The sequence below is a fragment of the Propithecus coquereli genome, unplaced genomic scaffold (genome assembly GCF_000956105.1).
Source record: "Propithecus coquereli isolate 6110/MARCELLA unplaced genomic scaffold, Pcoq_1.0 Scaffold305, whole genome shotgun sequence".
NCBI lineage: Eukaryota > Metazoa > Chordata > Mammalia > Primates > Indriidae > Propithecus > Propithecus coquereli.
In genome coordinates this window covers 274,465-283,942 of record NW_012148675.1, presented here as the reverse complement: position 1 = coordinate 283,942, position 9,478 = coordinate 274,465, and positions in this window count along the sequence as shown.

Below are 9,478 nucleotides of genomic sequence, written 5' to 3'. Positions count from 1 at the left end.
CACAGGTGCTTCTGTTTTGGTATAATCAAAGGAAAACTCATCATCTTTCCCCACAAATTTGACTCTCATTCATTTTGCCTTTCTCACTAAATGATTCTAATATCCAACCCATATTGTAAATCAGAAATATGGGTGGCATGGTAAGTGCTATTTTCTCTCACTCTCTGCACATTCAATCAATCACCTATGCAATTTAATTCAAAAATACATTTAAATATATGCACTACCATCCTTCCCCCTAAAAATACCCTACCATTTCTCCTTAGACAAGCATGTAACTACTTGTTTAACCATGCCAAATTTGGAAGAGAGTATAGATACAGGGCATTTTTAGGAAGAAAGTCTTAATGTTGATCAAGCTAGAATAAGCAAGGGTCCATTGTATGGGCCACAGCATTTCTTCACATTTCTCTTATGACCACCTTTCAGTTCACATAGAGTTTGCTTCAGGTGGAAATTTAAGGATCCCTTCCCTTCTGTCTCCTCCCCTTTCTTGTCTTCTTCCCGCCATCTCTTTGACTTCTCCAGTGCCCTCGTCCCATAGGTTTTAAAATTCTTGAGCTTCTGATGATTCCTGTCTCTATCCTGCTGAGTGGCTGTAGATCCTTACAGTGTCATAGAAAAAACTTTAAGCATTTCAGATGCTTCAGGCTATTAACAAGGAAGACACACTTTTCTTTTGTCAGCATTGAGTGCCTCTCTTAGTATATCATTTCTGTATTACCATACTATACAAATTTTTCTCTCTAGGATTGAGAGGGAGAAGAAAGGAGAGGTAACTGCAGCATCGTGTTGGCCCCTGTTCAATGTTCTTTCCATTCTTCAGTCTCAGTAAGACTTCCAAAAGGTAGGAACAATCATAGCACTCCCTGCTTAACAACTCCCATGGCTTCTTAGTCTGTTTTATGTTGCTATGACTGAATACCACGGACCGGGTAATTAATGAAGAAATGTATTTTTTATAGTTCTAGAGACTGGGGAGTCCAAGGTCAAGGGGCCACATCTGGTGAGAGCCTTCTTGCTAAGTCATGACATGGTGGAAGGTGTCATGTGGAGGAGGGAAAGAGCAGCCAGCTCAGGTCTCTCTTCCTCTTCCTATAAAACCACCAGTCTCATCATGGAGGTTCTACCCTGATGAACTTATCTAATCCTAATTACCTCCAAAAAGGCCCGACCTCCAAATACCATCAACATATAAATTTGTGGATTAGGTTTCCAACATGTGAAATTCAGAAGACATTCAAACCATAGCAGCTTTCCATTGCCATTATGGTAACGATCAGCTTCTTAACACAGAGGACCTGTCCACTTTCTTTCATCCTTCATTTCTTGCCATGCTCCCCTTCCTCCTCTCAGCCCCAGCCAAACTGGATTTCTTTCAAGTGCTCATATCATTGAGTCCCTTGTTATCTCTAGTCCTTTGCATATGCCCCTGCCCCAACACAGACTTTGAAATCATCACAATCTCATTCTTTGGCTTAAAGCATTCCTTCTTGCTCATCCCCAGTTATCCTTTCTTCTATAAGTAGATAGATGAAAATGAATTTGAGTTGCATATGGGTATTTGTTTATATTTTGTTTTTGTTTTGTTTTGTTTGTTTATTGAATCCTTCCAATAGGACCAAACCTTAAATTGAATTGCCTGTCTCCTGTGAATAAAAAAAGTGCCTCCTGCCTAGGAAGCACTATTCTTTTCTGTGCCTTGTTGGTTGATAATTGTCTTCAGATGGAGGGCAGCAGGATATGATGATTTCTAGTTTGGGTTGTGCCAGGAGATTTCCCAGCTGTGGGAATACAGCCAAGGGCCCCTCCTGCAAAGGTGCATATAAGGACAGTCAAGATGAGCTAGGTATTTAATTTTCAATATTGGTGTTACAGAAATGTGGATGAGGGATTGTTTTACCATAAGAAATTAAATACCTGTCAAGATACTCTACAGCGTTAGCATAGAAAAAAAATTCACTCCTAGCAGTTTTCAGGGCTTAGATTCAATGGGTACTTATTGGCATTATTATTTAGTAGGAGAATTTCCATGAACATAATTGATGTATCTCTGGATCCTAATTTAAATGTAATTTTTTTTTTCCTGTTAGCAAGAAGGATGTTATTATCTGTTAGATTTGGTGGTGAGAGCAAAGCAGAAGGAAGCAGAAAAATATGAAATTGTGAGCTCAAGCAGCTCAATATTGAGGAAATGAAACAATCTCAGGAGAAAGAATTGGGTAAACTTGGTAGGTTTTCTAATTTATCTTTTTTGCAAAAGTGTTTTTATATCTCTAAGCAACAAAAATTGGCATGCTTTAGCACCATGGACACTAGCTCATCAATATTTTTACCAGCTTTAGAAATGATCCTTGACACTTTTCCTGGGGTTATGATGGTTCTTAAGGAAGTGAACAGCAGGAGACAAAATAAGAAGCCACCATTTTACAACAAGAGGATGACTTATTTAAATCCTTACCTTAAAAATTATTCATGTATCTTTAAGCCATGCTGACCTCTCTCTGAGGAAGTATTGGAATATGAAAAAAAATATGAAGGAGTTTTATACCTTTTTTCGTTCTTAACCTTCATTTCAGAAGATTGAAACAAACTCCTTCTCTTAGCAATGGGTATTTTTGAGCCCTGTTTGGTAGCATGGTATTATAGACATGGACTATGAAAAGCTTGGAGTGTCTGTTTACCAAGAAGATTTAAGTAATCATCAAAGCTTCTCTGCGCCTCCTGAGAATTCTGCGTAGTTGAGGTTTTTTTTTTTTTTCATCCAGTCGTGATTCTATTCCAGTTCATGAGATACTGAGCTAACATGGGCAATGGAGTCAGAGGCATTAAGCATGTTCATTTAGGCAGTAATTTCTATCTTATCTATTATCAACCTTTATTAGAGTGGTGAGCAAGTAGCTAAAATCGAGACTGATTCTGGTTTAATTTTATTTCATTTCCCTCATCTCCACTTAAATAAAAGGCATTAACTAGCAATGAATTGACCATGCTTCTGAGAGAGTGGTGGGAGGAGAAAGAAGAAAAGCAAATGTCAAATTTCACCTGAGACTGGACAAATAACCTCTGGGTTATAAGGCATTTGCTCTATCTTTCTGGGAGAAACTGCAGTTTTATCTGGAGGGTAGAGGAAAACACATAATAAGGCATAAATATAATCTATTGTTTTCATTGCAGCTTGAGATAGTCTTGACTGTTGTTCCTGGGCTCCTTAGGCTCAGGGATGGGGAACCGGGGGTGCACACAGCTTGAGTGTAGGATGGAGCATCTGGGTCGTATGTACACAGCATTATGCAAATGTCTTGTATGCCCACATTTCAGACAATTCTGACAGCTGCTGGAATGAACTATTTTTCCAGTACAATTACGCAAAGCTAAAAGCAGTCAGCAATTGTATTTACCATTGTGAATTGTGTTCCAAATCTTATTCTCACTGAGATACTCATTTTAATGAGCCAAAGATGCTCACTTAAAAAATAAAAGGTTTTTCATGTAAGTATCTTCAAAAATGTTTTTATGCTGTCTGGTAGCACTACCACATTTCTTCCTGAACATATTTTGATTCCCAAGTTAGATCCTACTATAGCCAAAACTCAGGTCTGCAATATGTTGAAATGTTCTATTATAGTGAGTTCTCAAGACCTTGTTGTCTTGATCCACTAGGAATAGACTGAATGTTGAGAATTGTGGCAAATAGAATTTATTATGATGTTTGTCTTCAATCTCTCTGAAGAATACAGGTTGCCAGATGAGTGAAATGACATGACAATGAAATGTATATTTTTAGATTAACTTTCAGAAACCAAGAATGCTGTAAGGCAGAGGAAACTCAGAAAATTGAAACTCTTAGAAAATCCATCTAGCCATTCATTTTAGATTTTTAAAAAAAATTTCTTGTTTTTTTCTGCCATCTTGCAGAAAATGCTAATCACCAATAATGAATAACTGATGAAAGAAGCGGGATGAGGTATCCTTTCCCTTAGATGCTCACTGAGCCTTGTGCATACCTGCATTGTAGCCACAACTTTGTTGTCTTGTTATCGTGTGTGTCTTCCCTCCAGTTTAGGGCTTGACATACTACATCCTACAGGCCCAATCCTGTCCACTCCTTGTTTTGTAAATAAAGTTTTATTGAAACACAGCTCTATTCATCTGTTTATTGTCTATTTCTACTTTCGTGCTGCAGTGGAAAAGCTAAGTAGTTATGACAGAGACTATATGGCAAGCAAAGCCCAAATATTTATTATCTGACCTTTAATGGAAAATGTTTGTAGACCCCAGCTCTAGACTATGACCTCTTGAGAGGCTGGGATTTTCCTTTGTTGTCTGTGAATCCCAGGTGCCTAGCACAGTACTTGGCACATGGTAGTAGGCACTCAGTGTCATTATCAAGAAGCATCAGCATTATTGAGATTAGTCAAGTGCTTACTGTTTTTCAGGCACTCTATTAAGTGTTAAGTACCTGTAGATGCCTTACTTTATTGGCTCCTCACAACAACCCTGTGAGGTAGGTGTGCTATTACTGTCCCTATCTTATAGGTAAAGAAACTAAAGCAGAAAGGAGCTGAATGATTTTCAAAAAGCAACACAGCTGGTGTGTGGCATGGCCAGTATTCATGGATTCAAATCCCAGTACCTACTCTCTCACTAATTGATTAATGAAAAGCCAGTACAGCAAAGCAAGGAGCCTGAGTCACCTACAAATTAGATCAGGAGAAAGAGCTCCAGGAAGGACACATGCTAGGGGCCATCAATCCAGAGGGCTGAGGCTTTGTGAGAAGGTGAGAAAGAGCCAGTCTTCTCTTCCTCCTTGCTCTCACTTTTTGACCTTCTCATTCTGCTGCACTGGTGAGTAAAGGTTTGAGTGTGTCCTTTGCCAGGCAGGGCTTAATAGAGGGCTAACCTGGGTCAAGGTGAGATCTTGGGAAGAAGGAAGCAGGGACGGCTGCTTGACTGTCTCTGGGTTAAGTCTCCATGCTGTTCAGTCCATGGGGGGAGGGGATCAGGTGAGTGTTAGAACAGAAGCCCCAGCGGTGTTAATGGGTGTACATTTAGCTGGTTCAGATCCTGTGTTGTATCTCTTGGGAATCTGGTTGAGGCAGTGGGGATTTGGATTTTAAGTGGTACTTACTGAGCCCAGGGAGCCCTAACATCTGCCAAAGCCAGCAACAGGAAGCCTCCAACAGCTGGTAAACGACCTAAAAACACTGCCTGCCTCAAATTGCAATGATGATAGCATTTTAAAATAGCGGGTAGTAAACGTAAGGAGTTCACTGACTGTACTAACCCCCAAAGATTTTTATGAAAAGAATAAAAATGACAAAGATTCAAGAAATACTTCAATACCATAATCAGTTATTAAAGGGGAATTGGAAAATACTTATAATATGGGTAGTAGTATAACTATATACTAGTTGGCATGTGTATAACAGGATGGCTCATGGATTTCACTCAGCATAGCACTCTGTCTTCTGTTATACATTTATTTTTAATTTTGAAAGGTTAACCAGATTCCAATATTGTGAGTTTCAACCAGGAGTTTGAAATGTTGTAATCAAGTAATTTGATAGTCTCAAATAACCTAAAGCTATTGCCAGATTGTTTGTTGATTCTCTGTGGTTTATTTTCTGGTATCGTTATTCTTTTCATCTTCCACCATTCCTCCAACCAGAGTGCTGTGGCCCATGCACACCCATGAGTAAGCACGGGGAGTGGTTGAGAAACCTGGAAAGCTTCATTAAATTTCTAGGACACCAGGGTAAGAATCACTGTGCCAAGCTAGTCATTTATAAAAACACAAAACCATTTTGCTTTGGATTCTGTTGTTACTACCTCAGGGGTCCACGGAAATCTTCTGAATTCTTTGTTGTTCTCACTTGGTCTGTTTTTCTTGAAGGATGAACTCACTAGGTTTGTTTTTATGTATGATTTTACTCAATAAACTCTGAAATTACAATATGGAAAACATATAATTACGGAATCAAGAAAAGCAATAATCATTTTGTACAAAACACCAGAAGCTTGCAACTGCGGCAATTAGTGTGGCACACCTAGCTGAGATCACATTTGCATAGTGTTGATGCCAAAGTGATGCTTCCATGTGGCTCAAAAGAATAGCAAATTTTCTAATCCAAGAGGAGTTGTGAATGACAAGCCCACAAGGCAGGCAGGGTTTCTTCACTGAGCTGGCAAATTTATATATCTTCCCTTCTGAAATCGCCCTTGAAGCTTTTTCTTTTATTTGTCTAATCATCAATGAATAACTTTCATATTTGTTTTTAAAGCATTGTACATTCTGATAAATGTCACATACTTCATTTTATCCTCATAACAACCCTTTAAGGTGAACATGAAGCTATTTCTGATTCAAATGGCCTTGTGTTCCAGATAATTCAAGTGATTTGCCTAAGACAGTCTGAAAGTGTTGGTATTGCTGAGTGATAGGAATGCAGCTTCTGACTTCAAATTCTCTTTTCCTTGGTGTGGGGAAAATCGCATTTCACCTGCCCCTAAAGTCCTCTATTTTATTTACCCTTTTAAAATTTTTGGTCTTAGTTCTAAATGGCTGCAATTTAAAAAATACTAGATTACATTTAGTCTCACTTTCACAATGTGAGGGAAGCAGACTGTGTCTAAACCCTTCTCAGCTTTGATTTAGTTACTCTCCAAAAAGTCTTTGCAAAGTACTGTCTACACACAAAGCAGGGATTCAAACCCAGGCAGTCTGGCTCCAGGGCTCAGACACTGAATATGGCTTTGCTATAGCTTGGCTGTATTCTTTCATGTCTAGATGGATATGAATTTCTGTTTAGCTAAGTAGAGCTAAACATAGCAGACAGGTAACAGGAGCCAAGAAATGAAAATAAGTGCGACGCCTTCCAGCCAATGTGTGCAGAAGGAAGGGAGTGTCTGAGAGTTTCCACAAAGCTCTTCTAACCTTCCTAGTCTTCTTGGAGATATTAACAGAGATAACAAAGAGCCGCTCTGTAACCTCTGGATGTCTTTTTTTGATTAATCCTAACTACAGAATATTATGTTTTTGAGGGATTGATGTCGGTTTCTGAAGTTCTCTTTTCCCATCTCCACTGAAATGTGACCAATGTGGTCTGTGGACATTTAGCACCTTTGGTCAGTGCCTGAAGTCTGCCTTCCATGTTGACAAGGTCGCGCACGTGTCGGTGGTAGTCGCATGTCCATGTAGACCTATAACCTACTTTCTTGACATTTCCATTCTATTCACCTTCTATGCTTATACTTTGACCTATCACATTTCATGCACATATTGTGTAAAAAAGTATCAAGGGAATGAAAAGAATTCACAGAGGCTCTGGATTCTCAGGAAAACTCAAGCAGGCTATCATGCTAAGGGTGCTGGCCAGGATGAAGCTGTTTACTAGACATGCTGCCCTGAGACATTCATGCCTATCAAAGCATGGCCCAGTGATGACTTCAGTCATCCCATATGACAGTGCACAAGAGCACCATGCCCCCACTTTCACTTAGAGAAAGCTACTTTAATGCAATTGGGAAAGTAAGAAAAACGGTATTTTAGGTTGTGGACCAGGAGTACTGTGCGTTCAAGATGCTTCCTGGTCAGACCAGGATTCTAATGAAAAGCCTCGTTTTCAATTTCCAGGCTCATACAGCTCTTTGTACTGCTCTTGCTATAACATTTTTCAATGTGTAGCAGACCTCTCTCATATAAAAATTAGGCTCCAACTTCAGTATAGGATCCTGTCTAAGCCCTGCAGCAATTCAGTAATTATCAGTTGGCAAATTCCTGTCTTGCTGTGCACTTGTGTCTCCCTGACCATAGGTTTGTAAGAGGTAAGAAAAATACAATGCATCCTCAAAATGATCACAGCTTGATATTTATAAAGACAAATATCATTATATGATTGTTACAAAGAAGTACACATTTTTTTGCCCGTGTACTTTATTTGGTTGGTTTTTTTATTGAGTATATTTATACATGTACAACATGGTGCTTTGGTATATATATATACACAGAGTGAAATGATTACTATAAGTAAGCAAATTAACTTTTCCATCACCTTTCATAGTTACTCTTTATTTCTGTAACAGTACCTAAAATCTACTCTCTGAGCAACTTTTTAATATATAATACAATATTATTAACTATAGTTCTACTGTTTTGGATAAGATCTCTAGACTTACTCATCCTACATAACCGCAAATTTATACCCTTTGACGCAAATGAAAAATTTGGTTTACCTTCCTCTCACTGTAAACCAGATCTTTTATGCCAAATCATAGCTCTGTGCTGATTTCTTATACCTTTCTGTACTAGTGGTATTTTTTTATGTTGTATCATTTTGAGAAGACAATTTGATGTCTTTTAAACTTCTGAATGTCTAGTTTCATTTAAGTATCTAGCAGTCTAACGTGAGCTATCAATCTGTTTGGGCAGTTATAACAAAAATAACCACAAATTGGGTGGCTTATAAACAACAGAAATTTATTTCTCACAATTCTGGAAGCTGGGAAGTGCAAAATTAAGGTACTGGTAGATTTGTTGTCTGTTGAGGCCTCACTTCTTGATTCATAGAATGGCACCTTTTTGCTGTGTCTTCACATGACGGAAGACACAAGGTAGCTCTCTGGAACCTCTTTTATGAAGGCACTAATCCCGTTCATGAGGGCTCTACCCCATGACATAATCACCTTCAAAACGCCCCACTTTTTAATACCATAAACTTGGAGGTTAGCGTGTCAGTTTAAGAATTTTGGGGAGACACAAACATTCAGACCATAGCATGGGATCCTAGTGTAGGCAGTATGTGTTTGCCATTGTGAGTTGTATAGTACTCCTAGGTGGTTAATTATTTAGATCAGAGAATTAAGTGCTTTTGTTTCATTTTGTTTGTTAGAAATATATTTCTTTGGATATTTCATGACTGTAGTTCTGGGGCATGAAAAGGATGCAAGAATGTGTAGGAGAAAGGTCTATCCCCAATAAAATTGGAAAGTTCTAGAACTCAACATGGTAGAGTAAAACCATCAGAAAATCCAGGTTCCAGTGCCATTTTTGATGCAAACTTGATGTGAAGCCTTTGCCAATTCAAAACCTCTGTGGTTTCAACTTTCCCACTTGCTAAGTAAAAGTGGAAGAGAGAAAGAATCCTGAGGTTACAGCAAGAATTGTGATAACCAATATGTACTAATGACTGAAGGCATAAAAAGAACAAATATATTGCGGTTTTACTGTGAATATTTACTTAGTTATAAAAAATTAATTGATGTTAAATATAAGAAGATATTTCTAGAAAAAATTATGGAAATTTATTTTTGAAAGATGCTTGTAGAAATCATCTAGATCTGGGGTATGTGTGTGTATATTTAGTTGCAAAACCCTGCCCCTGAAGTCCTCTATTTTATTTACCCTTTTAAAATTTTTGGTCTTAGTTCTAAATGGCTGCAATTTAAAAAATGCTAGATTACATTTAGTCTCACTTTC